General features: G+C 39.5%; 1 protein-coding gene across 1 annotated transcript in view; it reads right to left on the bottom strand.

The window, feature by feature from the left end:
* The window catches only part of s100p (S100 calcium binding protein P), a 41,685-nt gene extending 27,296 nt beyond the window's left edge, over positions 1 to 14,389 (bottom strand). Inside the window, exon 1 of the mRNA XM_066708854.1 lies at positions 14,273 to 14,389. The gene's annotated coding sequence lies outside the window, so the exon portion shown is untranslated. The remainder of the gene's footprint in view (positions 1 to 14,272) is intronic.
* Positions 14,390 to 23,975: the final 9,586 nt, after the last annotated feature.

Raw genomic sequence — 23,975 nt, 5'->3', positions numbered from 1 at the left:
GTCAACACCTTTTAGAATGAGATCTAATCTAATTGTAAAAACCAGGCAGGTTTATTGTGCTTATATAGAATACTTAATCAAATTATAGGTACAGGAGCTCAAGATAGGTCTCATGAATTACATATCTGGAGCATCAGCCAGATGCTAATAACCTCTGTCAGCACAACCTCATATTGTAGCACAAATATTTGTTTATTATTAGTAGTAGAGTTCTCGGATTACATCAGCCCCTCAATATTCGTTTATTGTCACTGAACAATTCCTCATCATCGAGTAAAGCCTCTGGTTCACTTAAACCTCCCGAGCGCCATGCATATTTAAATGATATATCAACAATTTGGGGAACTTTATGAATTATGATGTGTGGGTCAGCGGGAGGTCAGCGCAGTGAGAGAGGGGTCGATGCAGCCGCACTTTGCAGATTGCCACCAGTTTGTTTTAATGGGACATCGGGGATCTGGGAGATTTACATGCCACTTTCTCTGTGCAGTGCTTACATTCATCAATAACGTTATGTGGGCAAACTGCTTTCTGTAGTCACAGTCAATTGCAGGAGCTGTTCTCTTCTGTTCTGTTAGGGCTCCAACAAAAGTAAAATGGCCTCCATTCCTTTCTTTTCTTTTCTTTTTTGTTTCTGTTATGCATTTGGTTTTAAAAAACACACCAATATCCTTGGTCATGATGTCTGTAATGATTCAGATCAATGTAATTGCAGGGAAGGAGATGGGACTCCTAGGGTGCCTTAGGTTGACCCATTTCTCTAAGGTTGTCTAACACACCACCAGGCATGCTGCATGGCTCTAGCTTTCTGTGAAAACTGCCCAGACACGTGTGGAAACTTTCAGGTCCTGACACCTGAAATTGATTCAGTTACTATACATTGGGAGGCCTGTTTCTTTCCATGAACTGCAACTACACCCACATAATGATACCAACATATTCCTCTTTTCTTAAAGTCTTACAACTGCTTAAAATTGTTTTTGAATGCTTAGTCCAGCAAGGTTATGAATGGTTCCCCTTTCCTCCACCTTGCTTGTACATTACATCTGCTCTGAAACTTTCCAGCCAAGGACTTCAACACATGCTACTTTGAGACACAAGTGTATTCAATTACTTTGAGCCACTCCTTCTTCCTGGCAAACACAATCAGATCAAATATATCCAAGCAAATATTTTAAAATGTAATTTTAAAGGTTGAATCCTGTTGAAATCACCCAAATATAACCTGTCAGTCGCCCTGACAATGGCAGGGAGCAGTGCACATTACTGTGCAGCAAAAGATTATTAACCTGAGCCATTTGTTTGATTTTTTTTGTTCTTATTATTGAGAACATCATACAGTACACTGTATCCTCAGGTTAATGTATGATGTGTCTGTTGCCATATTGCTATAGAAATCAGCAACCAGGCAGAAGGCAATTCAGCACGCGCAAAGTGTATAAACAAATATGCACCTGATCTGATGTATTTGCTTCTCACACAACGCAAACATTGCAGGAGCGGTTCAGCAGGCATACTGTTTTTCTTGAATCAAACCGAAAGAATCAGAACTTAAACCTCTTCACCAGTACAGTCAGAGCTCAGCTACTTCCCTCCACACTGTGACGTAAGAATCACTGCAAGAAGTCAGTTTGCAAGTTGTCCAAATAGCTCACGGAATTCTGGGAAAAACTGCTGTCAACAGGATAAGCTGTGTTCTTTCTTTGTATGAATCAACTGTAGGCACTCCAGCACCTGACTTTTAGATTTTTGATTGGAGGAATAGAATACATCATAGGAATTGCGTTAGTAAAAAACATGTCCTCCTTACATTTTTAACTCACCTCCATCCCCACCTCCCTGGTAGCACCCTTTCAAATATTTCTTTCCACCAAGAAGGACCAGCTCATCCATAAAAAAGTGTGCAGCCCAGATCAAATTATATGGAAGTCAGAGCAATGCCTTCACAAACTCTGCAGGTGCCCCCTAGGTCTGTGCAATTTTCCCCTTCACCCATGAATCATAGAGAGCTCCAAATGAACAATATCAAGAAAAGTATGTATCCACTGGGGGCAGGGAAGATAGTGCGGAGGTTCCAGCACCTGTTTGTTAATTTTATTTGCTGTAATACACAGCATACAAAACATCACCCTGCTCTTGATTTGAAATATACAAAGTCCTGCGAGAATTTGATACAAAACATAGAGCAGCGAAGATTGTAATATTGGACGTTTTAATCTTCTGGATGAGACACTTCTGTTGTATTCTTGAGCAAGGACTTCTCTAGTAAAAAAAATTTGCTTTGTATAAAAACTTCAGCTGAATAAATAAATAATATTAATAATAAAACCAAATATTAGGAGGTGGTTGGATTAGACACCTGGAACACAGTGGAATCCATGGACCAGAGCTTGTAAAACCCCGTTGTGGATCAAATGAACAACATTTTTTTGTTATCATCACCGTCATCAGTGATTATGAAGACTGGCATTGGCAAACATTATTAATTAAGCCTTACAGAAACAAGCCAATCTGGCATTTTATAGTGCTCTCTGTGGTATGAGTATAAGTCTGTAGTCTTTAATGTATGCATATATGTACAGTACTGTGCAAGAGTTTTAGGCAGGTGGTAAAAAATGCTGTAAAGTAAGAATGCTTTCAAAAATAGACATGATAATAGATTATATTTATCAATTAACTAAATGCAAAGTGAGTGAACAGAAGAAAAATCTACATCAAATCCATATTTGGTGTGACCATCCTTTGCCTTCATAACAGCATCAATTCTTCTAGGTACACTTGCACACAGTTCTTGAAGGAACTCGGCAGGTAGGTTGGCCCAAATATATTGGAGAACTAACCACAGTTCTTCTGTGGATTTAGGCCGCCTCATTTGCTTCTCTCTCTCCTTCTTTACGCTGAAGATAGTTCTTAATGACTGTCGCTGTATGTTTGGGGTCGTTGTCATGCTGCAGAATAAATTTGGCATTGCATGATGGATAATTATCTGCCTGTACTTCTCAGCATTGAGGTAATAATTGTGTAATCATACACCTGACTATATGCCTACATAATCCCTGACTTTGTGCAAGTGTACCTAGAAGAACTGATGCTGTTTTGAAGGCAAAGGATGGTCACACCAAATATGGATTTGATGTAGATTTTTCTTCTGTTCACTCACTTTGCATTTAGTTAATTGATGCATATAATCTATTAACATCTATTTTTGAAAGCATTCTTACTTTACAGCATTTTTTCACACCTGCTTAAAACTTTTGCACAGTACTGTATGTATCTACCCAGCACAATACACAAGCAGAACAGTTTTCTTAAGTTTTGTATTGCCTCAAAAGGCAATCGCAAAGAAATGACAAGTTAACGAAGGCTCCACAAGGTTCCTTTTCTGCTCAGGCTACTTTAACAATGCTCAGACTGAGATATTGCAGCAATGAAGCATAAATGATAAAAAGCACAGGTAAATTATTAATGTGACCATCTCTTTTTATTTTTGGAGACAGTCCTATTTGTAAAAAAAAAAAAAATCATCAACCATTCATGACCAATAACAGATAACAGAGTAATTCCTGTACTGGAGTTTCATTTATCTGCACCTCGCAGATGAGTCGGTCTTAAAAGCATTTGACTGAATAAATGGGATCTCTAACATACCTGCTCTGGAAGACTGCATATGAGTCAGGTTGGTTGATTCTGAAAATCCTCTTGTGATGTATATTTCCATATATGATGTTCTGCGTTCTGTTTCTCTTTATGTTCCAGAGCCTTGGAAATCTATAAAGGCCTGTTGCTAAATTTGTGGCTTTTAAAGCCCAGGTTTGAGGGGTGATGGGAGGGGAGAGTGCAGTGTGTAATCACGTGCAGTGAGGTGGAGTGATTCTCTTTAATCAACACTCACTGAGGGCTGGACATGCCCCTGATCAGCACTTGACCTTGTAGCACCTATATGCAGAGGGCAGCACAGTGGAGGCAATGACTCCCCTTAGCCGGTCTCATTAACCACTGTTAACCACTGTTAACCATTGTATTGTACTGTTGTTATTAAAAGTGGGGAATACTTGGGGCAGGAGGATTCAAATCATGTATTATTGAAATAATAATAATAATTATTATTATTATTATTATTATTATTATTATTATTATTATTAACAGACAGGTGGACATTTGTCAGAGCAAGCATCCATGTGGAATGAACAATTAGTGTTATGTTTCTTATCTGTGTCCATAATGACTGCTGACTGGTCAGTTTTAGCAACAATGGGTAACCAGGGAAAGCTAAGGACAGTCGTTTAGGAAAACGGATGAGAACAGGCCTTGGAGAATAAAGGAGTTTAAAGAAGAAAATGCTGTCTTGGGCAGGCGGAGAGTTTTGTTCTGTAATTGCTCCAGCCTATCTATCTTCTTATTCTTCTTTTTTCTTTTTTTTCTTCTATAGTATGTGTTTAAAAGGCAGTCAGTGCTATGCAGGGCAGAAAAACAATTTGACTTAAAGTGCATAAAATTAAGACATATAACTGCACCTTTGTAGGGACACTCTCAAGGTTACCTGCAATGCAGCTCGCTGCTTAAAGAGAAGTGTGCTTCATAACTGTATTCTCTTGTTCAGAAATATAGTAGATAACGTTGTGTATGGCTGAATTTGGGGAAGTTATGGAGGGGCACAGTGCATTGTGTGAGTATTGTTTTTTTATATAAGATAATTGTGTTTGGTTTTGGTTACATTTTGCTGGATTTGCTATCATTGGTATCTCAGTGTAAAGTAAAGTAATTTGTGAAATGAATGAATTTGCTAAATTCTACTGATAAGCCATGTACCTTAAGGTGAGGTGGACATGACAGGAGGAATGAGACACTTTTTTCAAGACCCCTCTCTCAGAATGAAAAACATCATATATTCTGATCTGAACTCTGCAGTCAGCTGTCACTAATTCAGTTGATCCTAAATGTATTAAGTGCCAATTGTAACCTAGAAAAGGAAATGGAAATGCAATGCATTGCAAATAAATACAAATCAATGTCAGACGTTGTGGATGTGTGTCAGATTTTAAAGCTATGACATCATGATAATACCACCTGGACCATAACCTACTGTACCAGAGCTGTAAACCTTATACTTTACAGCTAGAAAAAAATAATGTTACTTCCAGTGAGCAACTGATTGTTGTGACAATGTACAGAGGAAGCTTTATTGTTTATTGAAGGTTCTCCAGAGAAGAGGCACAACCCCTGCAGAGACTGGGTGAAAGTGTAGAATTCCTGTTTCTTAGTATCAGGAAACATCCAGAAACTCTGCAAAGCACTGCAACCACAAAGAAAGTCTAGTCATCTCCATGAACTATTTTAAAATAAAATAAAATGAGCAAGTTGTTATAAATAAGTGATTTATAGAGCAGTCATTAGCTTTAACCACTGCGGCAGCTGTGGCTTTCTCTGTGTTATCGTTCACTGCTATCAATAAAGTGTTTATGGGTCTCGTAATAAATAGTGTACCCCCCAGGAAGAAGAGAACATGAGTTGTCAGCTAAGATTCTTTTGTCCAGCAAACCAATTTGATTTTTCATGACATTGATTGTTGTCTCTGTCATTCTGATTTATATTTTACAAGCCAGAATCAATTGTATTATCTTTTATAATAATAATAATACTAATAAAACAAGGTTTCAATAAACAGAATAATAATATAATAGTTATTTTTCTCTTAGCTAATTCATCTTCTTTTAACTTTTTTATAACCTTTATAACATTTTAGACATAATTAAGCACTATGTTGTTGACTTACACAGCCATTATGTTCCCCATGACCCCTGAGGTTTGTTTTAGTTGGAGATAAGCCTCTTGCAATTTATGTACTTTGTGGTATATAAACACATAAAAGTCAAACATCTATTTCAAACTATCATAACCTTAAAGAACATTAATCACCTTTTTTGGAATGGCATTCGATTTGTACCCTCTCCTGTCATAGACCGCAATGACTACTCTTAACCCTTAATATTATATCAATTTATATATATATATATACACCGATCAGCCATAACATTATAACCACTGACAGGTGAAGTGAATAACACTGATAATCTCGTTATCATGGCACCTGTCAGTGGGTGGGATATATTAGGCAGCAAGTGAACATTTTGTCCTCAAAGTTGATGTGTTAGAAGCAGGGAAAATGGGCAAGCGTAAGGATCTGAGCGACTTTGACAAGGGCCAAATTGGGATGGCTAGACGACTGGGTCAGAGCATCTGCAAAACTGCAGCTCTTGTGCGGTGTTCCCATTCTGCAGTGGTCAGTACCTATCAAAAGTGGTTCAAGGAAGGAAAAGTGGTGAACTGGCGACAGGGTCATGGGATAGAAAGGTGTCAGAACATACAGTGCATCGCAGTTTGTTGCGTATGGGGTTGCGTAGCCACAGACCAGTCAGGGTGCCCATGCTGACCCCTATCCACTGCCAAAAGCACCTACAATGGGCACATGAGCATCAGAACTGGACCATGGAGCAATGGAAGAAGGTGGCCTGGTCTGATGAATCACATTTTCTTTTACATCACGTGGATGGCCGGGTGCGTGTGCGTCGCTTACCTGGAGAACACATGGTACCAGGATGCACTATGGGAAGAAGGCAAGCCGGCGGAGGCAGTGTGATGCTTTGGGCAATGTTCTGCTGGGAAACCTTGGGTCCTGCCATTCATGTGGATGTTACTTTGACACGTACCACCTACCTAAGCATTGTTGCAGACCATGAACACCCTTTCATGGACATGGTATTCCCTGATGGCCTCTTTCAGCAGGATAATGCGCCCTGCCACAAAGCAAAAATGGTTCAGGAATGGTTTGAGGAACACAACAATGAGTTCAAGGTGTTGACTTGGCCTCCAAATTCAACAGATGTCAATCCAATCGAGCATCTGTGGGATGTGCTGGACAAACAAGTCCAATCCATGGAGGCCCCACCTCGCAATTTACAGGACTGCTGTTAATGTCTTGGTGCCAGATACCACAGCACACCTTCAGAGGTCTAGTGGAGTCCATGCCTCGATGGGTCAGGGCTGTTTTGGCAGCAAAAGAGGGACCTACACAATATTAGGCAGGTGGTCATAATGTTATGGCTGATTGCTGTATATATATATATATATAGCGGAATTCTATCAAAGCAGCAGCAAACAACTGGGAATTAACAGTACCAGATATGGGCATTGATAATGTGTTTGTTAATTAATCTGCAATACAAAGCAGGAGGTCCTTTACTTTGTAGTCTTATGGCTTTTTTTTTTTGTTAAATATTCCTTAGAAATAATTAGTTTAAAGTACATGTTTATGTATTCTGTATATATATATAGTCATTACAGTTAGGTCCATAAATATTTGGACAGTGACACAATTGTCATCATTTTGGATCTGTACACCACCACAATGGATTTGAAAGGAAACAATCAAGATGTGCTTTAAGTGTAGACTTTCATCTTTAATTTGAGGGTAGTTAAATCCAAATGGGGTGAACGGTGTAGGAATTACACCCATTTGTATATGTGGCCCCCCCCAATTGTAGGGGCTCAAAAGTAATTGGACAATTGGCTGCTCAGCTGTCTCAGCTGTTCCATGGCCAGGTGTGTGTTATTCCCTCATTATTTCAATTACAGGTAAGCAGATAAAAGGTCTAGATTTGATTTCAAGTGTGGCATTTGCATTTGGAATCTGTTGCTGTTAACCCTCAATATGAAGTCCAAAGAGCTGCCACTGTGAGTGAAATAAGCCATCATTAGGCTGAGAAATTAAACCAAACCAATCAGAGAGATAGCAAAAACATTAGGTGTGACCAAATCAACTATTTGGTACATTCTTAAAAAGAAAGAACGCACTTGTGAGCTCAGGAATACCCTAAGGCCCAGAACCCCATGGAAAACAATTGTGGTGGATGACAGAATAATTCTTTCCTTGGTGAAGAAAAACCCCTTCACAACACTTGGCCAGATCAAGAACACCCTCCAGGAGGTAGGCGTGTCTGTGTCAAAGTCAACAATCAAGACTACACCAGAGGGTTTTCCACAAGATGTACACATGAAACAGGAAGAAAAGATTAGAGTTTGCCAAAAAACATCTAAAGAACCCTGTACAGTTCTGGAACAACATCCTATGGACAGATGAGATAAATAATGATGGGAAGAGAAGAGTATGGAGAAGGGAACGAACTGCTCATGATCCAAAGCAAACCACCTCATCTGTGAAGCATGGTGGAGGTAATGTTATGGCATGGGCATGTATGGCTGCCAAGGGAACTGGTTCCCTTGTATTTATTGATGATGTGACTGCTGACAAAAGCAGCAGGATGAATTATGAAATGTTTAGAGCTATATTATCTGCTCAGATTCAGCCAAATGCTTCAAAACTCATTGTTCGGTGGTTCACAGAGCAGATGCACAATTACCCGAAGCATACTGCGAAAGCAACCCAAGACTTTTTTAAGGCAAAGAAGTGGAATGTTCTGCAACAGGATGAATAATTGCTGCACAGGCACAGCCTTTATAAGCACTTTCTTTTGAGCACTTTTTCTCTATTTAGTACATTTTTGTACAATCACTTTTTATTATATACATATTTTGAAATTTGTTTTTATATATTTTGCACTTTTATTTTGACACGACTTGATTTATCACTATCACGGAATGAGATTTGGGTACGGTCTTTGTGTGAACATGCAAACACCTGCAGATAGTTAGTTGATTTAGAATTCGTTAACAACCTCCAAGCCAAAGATTGGAAAATGCCTGTGGTTGGATAACTGGGGGAAAAGGGTGGGGGATCTCTCTGAGAGCTTGCAGAGCAAAGAGAGAACAGGGAGGCTCAGATGAAAGCTTGTGGAGTGAATAGGCAGTGAACAGGCAGTGCAAATTAGAGCAGAGCTTGCAGGAAAGCCTCAGAGGAGAGCTTATGGCGGAGGAGCCAGAGAAGACAAGGGGGCGAGTGTGAGCGGGGGAAAACGAGTGTGGATCGTTGAGCAAAGGAGGAAAAGAGAGCGTGGAAGAAAGGGACATGGAATGTAAGAGGAACAAGACTGGAAAAAAATAAAACGCCAGCAACATCTAGGGGAGGAGATGGAGGTTGCAGGACGGCAGATCAGTGGACTGGAAATCCACACGGTAAGTAATATGGGTTCTTTTATGCTCTCATCCCGTTATTACCCACAAAAAGATTGATTTAAGTCAATGCTTTCCTAGATTTTTTTTTATGATTTGATTTTTAGTATTTAAAACTTTCAACTTGTATCTATTTTAAACTCTTAATATCTTGCTTTTATTCTAAAGAGTAGCATTTTATAGTTGGGGAAATAAGGATGAGAAAGCGTGAGACAAGGTTGATAATATATAGGATTTAGCACTTTTCTGTCATTTCTTTATATAGCTACTAGAGGCACAGGACCAGACCATTAGGCTGCAGAGCTCGTTGACGTGAACCCTCCAGCCCTGAAAGGCAATTCTGGTCCTGCAGCAGACAACATGGCCTCAACATGTTTTCCTTCTTATTGTTTTTATTTGCTACTTTACGCCCTAGCAAATTAGTGGGTGTAATTTAAGTTGTTGGTTTTATGTGTCAGTTTTTAAATGACTTTTATGGGTTTAAATTCGTGTTAAAGCCTATTGCATAGTAAATAAACCTTTTAAACCTGCAACTTCGTGCTGTCTGTCTCTGGGTCATGCTGGTTGCTGGTCTTACATCCCACTGTCACAACTAAAGAACCTGTGTGTGTGGAAACATTTGTAGGTTGTAGACAGGTGTCTCGGGTCCTAGTGCCTCTAACCACTAGGTGGTGTAGTTGGCTACAAATACTTTGCTGTGTGTGGGCCCCTGACACCTGTCACAAATGGCCCAGTCAATCAACCGTCCTGAATCCAATTGAGTATGCTGAAAGCAAAACTGAAGGCAAAACGCCCCAAGAACAAGCAGGAACTAAAGACAGCTGCAGTACAGGCCTGGCAGAGCATCACCAGGGAAGAAACCCAGCATCTGGTGATGTCTGTGGGTTCCAGACTTCATACAATCATTGACTGCAAAGGATTTGCAACCAAGTATTGAAACTCATAATTTAATTCATGATTATGTTAGTTTGTCCAAATACTTTTGAGACCCTAAACTGAAAACTGAAACCAATCCTAGTAACTAGTAACCAAACCGGTTACTACTGAAAGCACTCCAGAATATTTTAATAGGATATTTAAGGAAGTTTAATACAGTGAATTCACATAATTCATACTGATGTTTATTCATTGCTAAATATTAAGTGCATTGTGATTTTGTTTTGTCTTTCCCTTGACAGTGTAATGACATTATAAGTAAGGTAAAACTGGCATATTACAGTTATGAGCCTACTGAGTTGCGTAAAGCAGAAAGATAGCAACTGAAATACAGAAGCCGATCCAGCATTAAAAAACATAACATATTATTATAATCAATTAAGCAGTGGCGTGCCATAATCATTAACAAGGGCAGTCGCTCAAGGGATTTTCACATATCAACCCTTTAATATGTATAAACTGACAGATATAATTTGAGGGAGGTGATGCCTTACAAAAAGTTCTAAATTGAATTACTTTGCACTTGGTATATTGAATATGTTGCTTTTTCTGTGCCTAGTGAATAGAAACAAGTGATACTGACCTGTCAACTGAATCTATCATCATTAGAAAAAGTTAGTGGATTTAAACTTTACTATGAGCAAGTTGCTTATCCATATAACCTCACAGCTATGACAAAAAAGCTGAAATTTGTGGCGCAGATTAAAAGAATATCAATATCAGTAACTAGTCTGTAACCGGTCAGTGAGTGCATTACAATAAATTACACAATGCATCCTATTTACCAAATAACACATCATTGACAAGTCTTACTTCCTAGTAAGTGATATATGTAGGTTTACTTTTATTAATGGAATGAGAAGTGATGATCCCCTGATTGCATGCCTTCTTATTTTTCACAGCACTATTGAGTATGATGTTTACATCTATTGTTGTTGTTGCTCAGTAACTATCAATTTAACATTTAAAAGTGTAAATGTAGAAACCTAATTTCAAATTGAAATAAAATATACATATTTGAGCTTGCATAGCTTTGCGATATTACTAATTCAATATTTATAGCAGTGATGCCTATATTTAAATCAATTACACTCTGCACACACAGTAAAAATATGGCTTTTAATATCCTGACCCTGGAGAGACATGATTCTGCAATTGCAAGAAACTCTTGCCTTGCATGGATGTCTGACCCAGTGCTATTGCAGCGATGTGCTCCTTATCGTTCAGGGTTCCAGTCTCTCAGTGCTGTGGACTGTTTGCAGCCTGGACGTTCTCTTGGAGCCCAAATTGAATGTAGTGTGTCTGCAGTTTAGCGACCTTAGGTATATTTAGATACATCATAACCGTGACATGATGGAAAATATTTTAAAGACTGGGAATTATAAGATGCTGTTAAATAGGGTGTCAGTAAATGCTATTAGGCAAGACTGAGGGTGGGGGGGGGGGATCTCTAAACCTCAAAAGCTCAGATGCAAAATAAAATTCTAAGGATTAAAACAATAAATAGCAGAAAACAATAAAGACAATTTCAAATCCTCTAGTAAGCCACATCGAGCAACTGGAGTCCCAGAAAAAGCAGCTGAGCGATGCATCCAAAATAAAGTAAACATGTATGCATCATTCAAAAGACTTGATATCAAGTCAACTATTACACTTAAGTACAACAAGAGAGCTGAAACCATGTTCAAAGTTGTTTCAAGACATTCCTCAAGAGTGTTTCTATTTTTTTTTCAATAGCAAGAAAATGCATTCGTGTACTAAACATATTATCTCTCCATGTTTCCATCTCAGTATCTATCAATCTGTGCAGTCTATCCAGTTCACTGTGTATCCTAACCATTGCAAGCCTATGATACAACTACTTATTTTAAAATTTGATGTGGAACACCAACCCCTCCCACCTCCTCCATTATAAACTTTAAACGAACAATTGACATTTGGTGAGAAACCTAAATGTCAATAAAGTTTTGATTTTGATTTTCTTTTTTATTATTAATTAAGTATTTAGTATTAATTAGGGACACATATGAAGGCAAGGGATTGATTTTTAGGTTATTTAGTGAGAGAGCAGTCTTTTGGGTAATTTTGTTAAGATTATAATTTAAATGAAGTTAAATGAAAACTAAAATGAAGGTTACATTTTGGATTGAACTGTGGTTAGAGTCAGAGTTAGAGTTTTAGAGTCCATGTTAAACTTAGGCTTTAGGTTGCTTTTCTGCTGACTAAACTGGAACAGGTTGAGATTTGTAGTGGCCGTTGTTTTTGCTTAAAATGCAGCAGGTAACCTAAGCTCTCTTTTTGGCACTGCAATGCAATATAACTTCATAATAAAGAATTTGAATATTATTTAGGTGTTATATTTATTGATTTTTATAAAGTGATGATTTGGATGTTTAAGTAGGGAGGCAAGGCACTAAAGATATTTTGTTTAATTATGTAAGGAATTTAAATGTAAATACATAAGACAATTATTTGTATTGAATTTTTCTCATGTGTGACTTTTCTAAAATTGTGTGACACACCTTTTCAGGCCTAATGGCACCCCAATGTGCCACTGGTTGGGGAATATTGGTCTATGTAACTCTCTCTCTCTCTCTGTATGAAACATCAAAGGGGCAGAATGCAGGAGTGTGTGGGTCTGCAGTTCTGAATGTAATTTCAGGAATTCTAAAATAGAACCCTGAGGAAAAGGGGGTCAGAGTGTTCCATTAGATGCACATGAGGTTACTAAGAATTTCCAGTACACAGGTCGCAGATCAGCAGGTCACTATGTTCTCGGGCTCTGATGTGTGTTGTTCACAGCCCAGCTCCTTGTGTTGCAATGTCCCAAACATTTTTTACTTCTTTGTTTTATAATTCATAGATTATTTTATTTTTTTAACTTTCTGTGTAATAAATGCATCCGGTTGATTTGAGTTGCTTTTGCGATTTGCAATTTCACATGCTTTACAAATGTACCATTGGTATGTGTGATCATGTGTCTTATGTGTGTTTTATGTGCATATGGTGTCTGCAGTGCAGTCTCCTATAGTACCTGCCTGTGTGTTATGTTCTCCTGTTCCATTATCACTATGATTTAGTTCACTGTATCCTTTTAAATAAGATTACTTATTGATGGGAGATGGATTGGATAGTGGACTGGGAGAGTGTCACTGGTCCTTTCCAAACAAGGCCCTTCTGAATGGATCTAGATAGTTATAATCCCCGAAGCACAGCACCTGTTTTTCTCTCACCATCACGCAGGTGTGTTTTCGTTTCCTGCTTCTGTTTGTCTGCTTAGTGTGTGCGTAGTGTGGCTGCGTACACAAAATGTGTTTCTCTCAACGTAAAATAGGAATTTTACAATACTTAATCAGACACTGTTCACAGCTTTGCTTCTTCATAAATTTAGACACATATCTTAAAGATCAGGTCCTCTCTTTCTACATTGGTAAATTCTGGTGACACTTCAGAAGTGTACATGCAAATTATCTGAGTCAACACATTCGGAGACACAGTCAGAAAAGCTAATGCTGGCTCAGGAATTGCCCATGGTAAAGGTTTAAAAACACACAGAATCTACTTTGCAAATTCTGCAAAACAATAAGGATCCACAGAACTTCCAGATACATAAATAAAAAAATAACTATGAAGGAATTATGAGTAAGGCTTTATACTCACTATTCTGTATCATTCTGTCTTGTTTGTAATGCACACATACACATACTGATTCCTTTGCTGTCTTTCCTCCCTCTCCACACTCTAGGAGCAAACAATCAACACAGCCCCAAAAACCCACTCCAAGCACTACAAAGACAAGGTTCTGATGTGATGCACTGTTCTGAACATGACACATAGTCTTTTGAAGTGAAACACTGTGGTTTGTGTAATGTTTTTCTCAAGCTAAAATAACACACAAGTGGTACCTTTCAACACAGCTCTTAAAACATTGTTCAAGGTTCAGGCCTACTTTCTCTCCCTCTCTCTTTCTCAGCAGAGCAAAGCACCTTTATTGGCTGAGAACCCAAACCCTACAGACCATTTTAAAGAATCGTAAACCTTGGTGGATCAAGGGAGAAGGCCGATGTAATATACAGGCCAATTAGCAATAAAATACCTGCGTAACTGCAATGTCATTTATTCCCATCCCATCCCACACAGTAAGGAGACACTCTGGAATAAACATTCTTCAACAGATACATAAGGCACATGCAAAAAGGCTCAGTTTTACCTTTAGGTGTCATATTTTCTTTTCTTTTTTCCCCAGTGTGGATAATCCTATTCCCAGTGGGACGGTGCGAGTAGCAGCAGTTGTTTTAGTCTTCTCAGGGTGTGCTATTGCTTAAGCTTGTTCCTGTGGGTTGGGCCATTAGTGTCACAGTCTTGCTAAGTCCTGGCTTAAGCCCTCAATGCTCTGGATGCTTGACATTGCAGTGGGTACAATAAGAGTGACAGGAACAATAGACACTCATACTTAAAATTAGTTTGACAGAAACAGTGTGTGGGGAAGTGAGGGGGCTGTACTTCTTCTGAGCCACTTGAACGGTATGTTATTTCATGGTGTCTTTATGTACATTTTACTTTTGTCATACTATAAATAAATCCTCAGCTCAGTATTACTACTGCTGCTGCTCCTTTATTTATGTATCTATTTACTTACTTACTTACTGTATCTATGACTTCTTCTAAACAATTTCTGATGCCATAATTATCGACTGCTCCCAAACTCACATCTACCAGCAGTCCTTTTGAAAACTGTATTTCCTTGCAGATGATTTAGTGGCGTTAGTGGAGTTTTCTTCCTCAGGACTGTTTAATTTACACACACATCCACACACACACAAGGCAGTTAAGATTAAATGTATTTTACTTTTTGTCCATTTTTCAAGGCATTGGTGAGACATTTGGGCCCCTAGCCATCATAAAGGTTATGTATTTCACTCAACACTCTTTCTATCCTTAAAATGTACTCTTGCCATTTTAAATGTTTTCCCCCCTGGAGTTTGGTGTTTCTTCTTTTGTGGAGGGTGGAGGTTGTTTCATTCCACAGCTGTAATTGCTGCTAGTTATTATCTGTTCACTAATTATTTGCATTGTACAGATGCACTCTGTTCAGATGTGTAACAACAGACAATGACATCTTAGGGAGACCTGCCTTTCTGCATGACAGTGTCCCACACTCCAAGTTAGATAAAGCTATTTAACTGCACATTCTAACTGTGATCTTGCACTGGCTGACTCAAACTGTGCTCTTTATAAACCCCTAGTAGAGGCAGTGCAGTGCTGCAGCCTGTTCTTTTGTACACAGATCAAATCATAAACAAATCAGAAATCTCCACACCTATAAACATAAAACTATCTCTGATGCTCTAAAAATAACTATTTTATTTTTAATCAATTTTGTTTTAGGTTTAGGATGTGAATTTAGTTGAGATTAATAAAACAATGCTGCATTCTTTCCCCCACCCCTTTTCTTTTCTCTCTTTTGCAACACACTGAAGATGTTTAACCCTGCATCCTGCATGGTGTCATCTGAAAATACAGCTGAAGATCGTGTGCTCATCTCCATTCTTCTCCCCAGCACTGCTTATCCCATAGGAAAGGCGACATTAGCAGGCTGGGACTCTAGTGATCAGTCCTCTAAAAGTGCAAAGACAAGAAAAGTCAACCTGCATCTCTCACAGCACTGCACCCCACACAGAGCACCTGGCTGGGGAAAAAACATTAGGAGCATTGACCTTGCACAGACTATCAGGTGCATGGGGGGGAGAGGACAATTTGACAGACGTCCCCAAACAAACCCTGGAGCAAGTCCAGTCCAAGGCTGATTGTGGGATACTGTGCCACTCATAAATTAAATTAGTCAGTTAAGCCAAGTCAAAGGATTTTCACACACGGCACAGTGCAGAGCATTACTTACTGACTTCCTGATATTGTTCCTCTAATGGCTTGAGCTATTGTAGAGTGATATTGATGACTGTTTCATAAAGGTCATGACTTCATTTAAATGCCCCTTATAATGTAATATTCATTACTTATGCCCAGGTAATAATTATGCTGCTAGTGTAAGTCTTTGTTGCTTGATAGATAGTACATCGTTTCTTAATCATTTATTGAAATAATGTAAAAGTTTGGTTATTTAATAGATTTTCATAACTGATATAACTAATTGATATAACAACTCGCTTGTCAGTGGGTGATAGATTGCTCTCCTTAAAATGGAACTTGCTCAAAATATGAAAAAGATTCTGTTTATATCAGTCAACAGCAAAACAAATGAATTTATTGAGGTGTTCATTGACTTTTGTGTGTGTGTGTGTGTGTGTGTGTGTGTGTGTGTGTGTGTGTGTGTGTGTGAACAGGTAATACCAGGCATTTAAGTAAGGCCTGCCCCCAAAATTCTCACTTTATTGCTGTAGCAGCTTCTTAATACTCTTAGAAGCTGTGTGACATTGCCTCTGTTCTGGATCATGGAGCCAATCTCTTTAAGTTGCCAGCACCTGGAGTTAGACTGGTCGACTTCATGATTTGAATTAAGTAGAGAAGAGCTTGGGTGGATTGAAAACCCAAAAGGAACAGAAAGCAATTGATGTAATGATATCAGCAAACAAAGCTTGACATGTATTTTTCTTACATTACACTCATGAGAAACACCAGCGAATCTCTGTTCGCTGTAATCTGAAATGCATGAAACCCTTAAAGTCTAGAGATATTATGGTTCAGGCAATTAACTGAGTGAAAGGCATAATTAAATTTTTTGGAGAAAAAGCATACAAATGTTTAAATATTTGCTTATTTATTTATTATCATATTTACTTAAAGTCACACATGTTTTTAGAAGGCAAATACTTGTTCTCCACCACAAGATGCTGTGTAATTGCCCAGATTACCCAGATTGATCAGATTAATTGCAAAAGGGGAAACAAATAAAGAAAAATAACAAATTAATCTTACCTTGCGTACTTTTGGTTGCATTTAAATCCAAGGGTTTCTTGTTGTAGCATTACGGATTACTCTGTTGGGGTGATGTTTTCCTACTGCTTATAACGTCACAGGAGAAAAGGAATGAGAGGAAGTTAACTATGTTTATCTCTGCAGGAGAGAGTCAGGAAGACTGCCATCAACACCCAGGGTAGCTTTATGGGTGGCCAGCCAAAACCTACATTTACGCCACTCATGCAGACAAAAACAACCCTGCTATTACAATGGGCTATACACAAAAAAGGGCCCCTCAAGGGAGCACACCAGTACCACAAATGTGCATTAATCCTCTTAATACACTTAACTAAATCTAAAGATGCACAAGAAGAAAAAAAAATTGTACTTAGTATTGTGATGAGCCAGTCGGCTCAGTCACTGATTTAATTGGCTCTTATTAACCTTAATTGGACTGAGCATTGTGACCAATTGTGGGATGTCATATCAAGACCAGATGGTGATATAAGCAGTGCTCAGAAGATACACAAGAGACTTTCCTACTGTTAGCATTGTTTGGGGTTGGTCTGCCTGCAGAGAATATGGGACTGCCTGATTTTAGACTAAACTCTGTGCCATGTGCTGTGCCAAATCCTGGGGGGGAGCTGTCCAATTGAAGGGAAGTTCTCTGGCTCCATTTTAAATCTATATGTGTTTACATTGTTTGTGGGATTATGTGCAATTGTGTGTAATTGATTGAATGCTTTCATTTTTTAATGTGGTTTTATGCTAGTCCTTGCCCATAATAAGAACAGTTTTTAACTAACTCATTAACTTTTGAATTTGACTTAAAAATGTACTGCTGTTAATCAATCTGTGTAATAGAGCCAAGTGATTGAACAGCGCTGAATCCTATTGCATTATTCCAATCAACTGATCTAAAATGGCAATTAACCTATTTTTGGTTTTTGAATCTTGGGTTTATATTGAAGAGTTTGCATTGTCTTTTTCACTTACATTGGTGTTTATTTTAGTATATCATAACAATTGGTCCAATGTATGAGGACTGATTTGACCTGAGAAATTAACTAAACTATTTAATGGATATTTACTTCTTTTATGGATTGTTTAGTGATACTGTGATTGTATTATTTTGCCTAAATTGCACATTGTGTACCCAGCTTTTAATTGTTTTTTAACAAGACTGATATATATTTTCTCCTGGCATTTCACTCTCCCCTTTTACATAACTACCTCCAGCTTCCAGGGTTATTTGGCCAGACTGTCACGGTAAAACAAAGGTGGTGGCAGCTACATGCTACTCAACTAGGACAGGTTGCATTACAGTATTTTCTGAGCAAGTAATTCACCATAATCATGCACAGAAATATTAGTGGATGGGTACTGTTCAATTCATGGTATCATGGCATATTTGCTTGCTTGAATGTATAGGTAGATTACTCTGGAGTTAGGGTTATGGTTTACAGTGGAAACTGGCTTATTCTGGGTTTAGGGCAGCATTTCCCAAACCAAGGGTTAGTGTAAAACCCCATTTACACTGAAACAATTGCCGTCAAATTTGCTAGCATTTTGTTACTGGCAAGGTCCCTTGAATGGGCAAGAAAATGACTGCAAATTCAGGGTCAAGTCCTTGCATGTCGACGCACTGCGTCCGCTAACTGACATAACCAATCAGAATAGGGGTGCATTTTTGAGACCACAGCACAAAGGTTAAGCCTCCATTGACCAAGAACTTGTGACTGTAATGAGAAACGGACTGAGTCGTTAGAAATGGCGGAGGTTGAAAATAATAATTCTGAGTGTTATTGATGAACCAACAGGTTGGCAATGCTAACTATTATCACACATGTCTGATGTTATATACCAATAAATAATGCATAATATATTATCTCTATACAGGCAAACGTGTTACCCCCTCACACTATGTTCGTTTCAAACAAAATCGGTTCGGTTCGTTTCCTGTGAAACATACATCCCCAGATAGCACAGGACATTGGCCACATGTCAGCATATGGTTGGACAGCAGTTGCGGTCAGGGGGTGATGTATAACCGACATCAGCATATGGTTGGTGTGGCGTGACTAAATGCCGGCAGATATGATATCAGTGCAACTTGTTTTAATACATTGACCTACATAACTTTAAAATATCATACATTATGAATAATAATCATTAAAACTATGTTTGATACTGTCAAAAATGTTCCCAGCTTCATTATTTGAAAGCTCTCGAGCGTTGCCTCACATGACCTCAGACCAAAGAGCGTGCTAGAAGGTAAATTCACTTTCAGACTATTAAAATGTTTAAACTTACTGTTTAAATGTACTGAAAAGTAGAATATTTAATTGTCTGAAGTACCAGGCTGTATGTATGACACATTAACTGTGGTTGTTTTCAAAATATATTTTTTAAAATATCAGTGATAGGCTTTTAATTTTCTGTATTGCGGAATGGTTTAAAGTGAATGTAAATTACAATATAGCCAGTTGGGTAATTATGTAGCAAATGTATTTCAATTTGTAACTAATTTGTCAGAAGTGTTCAAATTTTCTTCGCATTTTATTTTCTTCAGTGAGTCCGTTTCATTAAGCACAGGCGTTCTGTGCGATGATACCACAGAAACAAGTTGTTTGTATTATTAGTAAGAGAACACTGAATTAGCCATTGCATTCGCAACCTATTGTTATCTTTCAAGTCGGAAGCACTCCCCAAGGGGGAGGGATTACTGTATAACAAAACCATCACAAGGGAGGAGGCAGCCAGCTGATAAGGTAGCCTGCCCTAACATGTATTACATTACATTATTTGTCATTTAGCAGATGCTCTTATCCAGGGCGACTTACATTTGTACCCATTTATACAGCTGGGCATTTTACTGGAGCAATCTAAGTGAAGTACCTTGCTCAAGGGTACAACAGCACTGCCCCACCCAGGATTTGAACCCACAACCGTTGAATCATGAGTTAAGAGCCCTAACCACTACTGCACAGTGCTGAGGTGACCACCAGGGGCCTCAGCAACACAACTCCAGACAGTAACCTCAGGCAGCACCTGAGCCACCCAGGAGCGAGGACCGTAGTCACGCCACAAGGCCGACTGCTCTACTAGTACAGCTAGGAGCAAGGCCGTATCTACTTGCACAATATCTGGCGCAGGCAATCAAGCAACTTGTGTGGCCGCGCATTGCTCCATGGCATACATAGTCAGAGCGGGCGACAGACCTGCTGCCCAAGGAACTATATACACAGCGAGGTAGCGAAACTCAAGCGACATCAGCTAGGAACAGCGGCAGTGAGCTCCATGCTACACGGGTCAGACGAAGCCACAGTCCTGTTGTTAAACGCATTATACAGAGCGGGGTACAGGCCAGACGCATGCACCACAACACAATGCATAATGAAGGAACTATATACAGGGCGGCCTCATAAGGCAACGTGCCTGTAGGCCGCATGACATCGTAGGACTCGTAGGCCATGGTAATGGTGTCCACAATCCAATGCGAGAGGCGCTGCTTTGAAAGTGCCTGGCCCTGTGTCCGCACTCCATAAGACACAAACAGTTGGTCTGAGCGCCAAATGTCCTTAGTGCATTCCAAATAACACCTGAGGGCCCGCACAGGACAGAGCAGGTGAAGCCAACTCTCTTGCTCTGAAGCGAAGGGAGGAGGATGAAAAGCCATCAACTCAATAGGCCTGTTGACATGGAATGGAGACAGCACTTTTGGGAGGACCGCAGAAAAAACAAAATGGACACATGATGGGTGTACGGACAGGGTGTGTAACTCGCTCACGCGTTTTGCAGAGGTGATTGCCAGCAAAAACGCAGTCTTAAGTGACACCAGTTTCAGCTCAGCTGAGTTCAGTGGCTCAAATGGGGCTTGGGTAAGTGCGTCCAGCACTACATTAAGAGGCCATGGGGGCAGTGAAGGGGTGCGAGGAGTCTGCAGCCATCGAGCTCCCTTTAAAAATTGCACAGCCAGGAAATGATGTTGTAAGTTGCCCTGGATAAGGGCGTCTGCCAAGAAAGAAAAATAATAATAATAAATATAGCTGCAAGCAGCAACGCAGGGGGCCAAGTACACATCTACACAGTATCATTTATTCATTTATACACCTTATGCAATTTAAACATTCCTCAAATTTGATTGGCTCATGGCAACCATCTCGTTTCATCAATCATATTGCCTTTAACAAATCTTATGAGGGATCTAGCCAAGGGCATGTGTACAAAATTCAACATCAATCGTACCTATGGTTTCAGAGAAGAAGACGTTTGAAAATTGTCCAAAATGTGTCACTTAAAACAAACTGGCCACCAGCCCATCTGACATATGGAGTCCATATTGCATATGGCATCACTCTACACAGCTGTGTATCACTGTGTGAAGTGTATTGTTTGTATAAGCTTTTGAAAATCATGGCAGAGGAATTATAATAATAATACTATTGAGGCTTCCAGGTGATTCCAGTCAAGAAATGTATGCTTTCAAACTCCTAATCATATAAATCACATGAAGGCACATTTTGACAAAATCGGTTTTCATGGTCAAGTTCCCCCTCATGTGGTCAAATATGTTAAAGTACAAGCCAATATTAATCTAAAAAAATCAACTACCCTGATTTGATTTCAATGTATCATTCTTAATTAAATTAGTTATAATATCAATAGCTCTGGTATCATAATAAATTAGTAAACACTTTATTCTACAAGTCTCGTTTGTGTACATCAATCTAAAAACTTGTATAGCTTAGAACTGCTGCAGCTTTTCAATTCACAGTTATCATTTAACCTCATTTTGTTGCTAACTTTCTGTTTCATTTGGTTGTCACATTGATTACCGATGCGCACGTTATACATAATTACAGGTTATAAATGCAATGTTTTTCATTAAGGGGCAAATATCTCCAATTATTAAAATTACACACCTCAATTAGTAGGTCCGTTTTTTCGAGTGTAGATCGCACAGTAACGGTCTTATCTTTACCCTTTCAAATCCACTGCATAGAGCCAGCGTTTCTGCACGGTTCAGTATATAACATGTCACCATTAGTTACGATTTCACGGAGAGAGAAGAGGACAAAGTCGTTCCCCCCCGTGTTGCATCGTTATCTATTTAAACAGGAAGCAATTGAAAGCAATAATCCACCGCTACAGATTCAGCAACGTCATTGCTCTTGTACCACTGTTCATGTTCATGTATTTATTTTAATACCTTACATTACAGTGTTGAGAATCACATTTAAGAATATTTTTTACTTTCACTTTCGGTTTCTCCCTCGTTTTCTTTCACGGTCTCTACAGCTGAAACAACCCTCACTACAAACACATCTCAGTTTACACTATTTGTATTTGCATATAGAAGTGTCTCTGTGTTTAAAACAATAGTTTCCACTCTAATACTGTTGCAAGTGACTGATACTGCTTTGTTGCTAAGATGTACATGCCCAAGATGGCCGCTTCGTTTTATTTTCTCAGTGCTCATTGTGGTATATGCTGCTACCAGTGGTGACAGTGTGTCATTGCAGGCTTAAAATTGAACAAAATTTACAGTAAGTCAAAATCTTTTGTTCATTACTGCCATGTTTTTTATGTAGGAACTTTTCATTAAGAATATGCATAGAAAACAGTCCAAAGATACTGTATACCAAAGCACACATCAGCCAGTTTAAGGGTTTATGAGAAATCGAGGCTGAAGTGTTTTCAGCATAATCCAAAATGGTTGCCATACCGTGTAACTTATACATTTTTGTAAATAGCCAAATCAAGTACTAACATAAGCGCAGTATGTTCTGTAAGTCTCAAATCTCAACTCTTTACCGTTCCTGAGAAAACGATGTTTGAGAACTGACATTTCTTGTTTGGACTACAATCAAGATGGCTGCCAAACCGTGTTACATGATGGTGCCATTTTGTGGTCGAGTTACCATGCCATAGACTCCTACATTCATGCCAAGTTTGGTGACTTTTTAGACATCGGTTCAAAAGTTATAGGCATTTGAACATATTGTGGTGGAAGAGAAGAAAAAATAAGTATAATAATAATAATAATGGCCATTGACCACCATATTAAGCCACTATGGCCACCAGACCATGTGACATATGGCCTCCATATTGCATATGGCATAGCACTACATAGCCATCTATCACTGTATGAAGTTTCATGAGTTTTCGTCGAGCGGTTTGGGTTTTATAGGCTTTTGAAAGCTTTTGAAAAATAATAATAATAATAATAAGAATCCTAACAATTACAATAGGGTTCCAGCAACTTCGTTGCTTGGCCCCCTAATAATAATAATAATGAGACCCAGGGGGCTCACAATCAATCCAGACATGACAGGCAGAGATGGCTGCCAGACACACTTTCAGCGTGGAGAGGGACTTGCCCTGGTCCAACAGCTCCTTGCAATATGATTCCAATGGGGGAAAGTAAGCATCTTTCAGATCCACCATGGTGAACCAGTTGCCGGGCTTGATGGCCTGGGACATGGTATGCAGGTTGAGCATCTTGAAGCGCAACACCTTGAGGTGGCAGTTCAGGCGCCTCAGATCCAAGATGGGGCGGAAACCGTCATCTTTCTTGGGTACAAGGAATTATGGGGAATAGAATCCCTCGTGCTGCCCCGGCGGGTCTGTGACCTGGGCTGTGGTCCGGCCTGTGGCCTGGGCTGTGGCCTGGAAGCCGCGGTCGGGGGGCCTCCCCACCGGCGAGCTGACACAGACTGCCTGCGCTGCTGGGCCTGAGGTGGAATGGGATGAACCCGGGCCAACTGCAGGGACTGCTTCCTCTCCTGGAGGGTGCGTGTCAGCATCGCCTCCATAGAGGGGCCAAAAGTGAAGCCCAGCGAGAGGGGCGTCCATGAGGCATGTCCTTTCCGCCTCCGTTACCCGCCGTGCCTGGGGCAGCCAAAGCTGGCTACCAGGGATCGCCCAGTCGCCCTTGCTCCCTGGCGCATCACTGTGATGAGCTGGTCAGCCGCTGCTGCTATCTCAAAGATAGG

This window comes from Amia ocellicauda, chromosome 7, assembly GCF_036373705.1.
Source record: "Amia ocellicauda isolate fAmiCal2 chromosome 7, fAmiCal2.hap1, whole genome shotgun sequence".
In the NCBI taxonomy this organism is placed as follows: domain Eukaryota; kingdom Metazoa; phylum Chordata; class Actinopteri; order Amiiformes; family Amiidae; genus Amia; species Amia ocellicauda.
Note: the sequence above shows the minus strand (reverse complement) of the source record. Positions and strands in the feature narration are given on the sequence as shown.